The sequence below is a fragment of the Monopterus albus genome, unplaced genomic scaffold, assembly GCF_001952655.1.
Source record: "Monopterus albus unplaced genomic scaffold, M_albus_1.0 scaffold41.1, whole genome shotgun sequence".
In the NCBI taxonomy this organism is placed as follows: domain Eukaryota; kingdom Metazoa; phylum Chordata; class Actinopteri; order Synbranchiformes; family Synbranchidae; genus Monopterus; species Monopterus albus.
The window spans coordinates 4,973,866-4,975,509 of NW_018127921.1; positions in this window are offsets into that span (position 1 = coordinate 4,973,866).

The following is a 1,644-nucleotide window of genomic DNA, read 5'->3' on the forward strand; positions in this document are numbered from 1 at the left end:
AGAGTAGAAAAATTTTGAAGAGAAGCATGAATAGCAGTGTGAACCTGCACGCAGTGACACACAGGCTATTTTCCCCATCAGAGCAGCACGATTGCTAATGGTGTGAAAAGTGGTGGCGATTCTAGAGGCCCACAGCTGGAGTGGCCTCATTCCAGTTAACAAAAGATAAAGAGAAGCATGAATGTCCTTGAAGAGCCCAACATTTAGATAACTGAAAGTATCCTGAAGTTGAATTTTCCCATTCATTTGAATGGGGCAAGATTTTCAGAATAAAGCTAAATATTTCAAAAGTATGAAGTTTTGAAAACTTCTGAATAGAAGCATGAATGTCCTTGAGGAGCTGAACATTTTGATACCTGAAAGTATGCTGAAGTAGAATTTCCCCATTCATTTGAATGGGGCAAGATTTTCAAAATAAAAACAAAACAAGTTCATAATAAGGATACCTCTCTATTCTCTTTTCTGAAGAAACACGTGTCACCAGTTGTGTCAGCATGAAGTCCCGGTTAGTGTGAGGGTTTCCAGCATTGCAGCGCCAGAATGAAGGTCAGGTTAAACTTAACAAGCGATCCAAGTGAGTAGGACCAGCAAGAATCAAAGAAAATGTGTACAAGACAGTAGTGAGACTAGCTATGCTGTATGGGTTAGACACTGTAGCAGTGAGGAAAAGACAAGAGGCAGAGATGGAGGTAGCAGAGATGAGGATGTTGAGGTTCTCTTTAGGAGTGACCAGAATGGACAAGATTAGGAATGAGCACATCAGAGGGACAGCTCAGGTTGGCTGTTTTGGGGACAAGGTCAGAGAGGCCAGATTGAGATGGTTTGGACATGTGCGGTAGTGGTTATATGGTAGAAGGATGTTGGAGATGGAGCTGCCAGGCAAGAGGTCAAGAGGAAGGCCAAGGAGGAGATATATGGATGTGGTAAAAGAGGACATGAAGTTAATTGGGGTAAGAGTAGAGGATGCCGAGGATAGAGTTAGGTGGAAACAGATGATTTGCTGTGGCGACCCCTAACAGGAACATCCGAAAGAAGAAGAAGAAGATACTATCTCCACATCACCATCTGCAAATCCATTGCTCAACAGCGTTCAATTCAGTAGAGCCAATCCCTGTTGATCTTCAAGCAAATCATCAGTTACAGTGCTACAGGGGAACACAGCTGCGGATCACTTATCACATTCACAGTGTCAGTGCCTGTTTTGTGCAGCATCAAAGTGCTCTGTAAACATTTTGCATCCTCATACATACATACATTGTGCTTTCTTATAACAATGTTGGTTTGTCCTGATGGACAGATTCAACATACAACAGAAGGACAGACTGTTTATGACAGTTCAAATGTTGTTTGTAGCTCAAAATATAGCAGAACTGTAAAGGTTCAAAGAGGATCAAGATTTGAACAGTCTTCCATAGGTTTACATTATAAACAGCTTTTGCTAAATGCTGTAACAAAGTATAACAAATATCAAAAAGCTGTTTATAGTATGTAATAAGTGAAGAGTTGCTAAATATTTAACAGCTTGACTTGTGTTTCTAGCTAAAACTATACTGGCACAGTGGTGAAGTAAACATAACTTACACTTTTGCCAGCAGGAGAACTTCTGAGGCAATTTATACATTGAAGTCTATAGAAGAGGCAGGC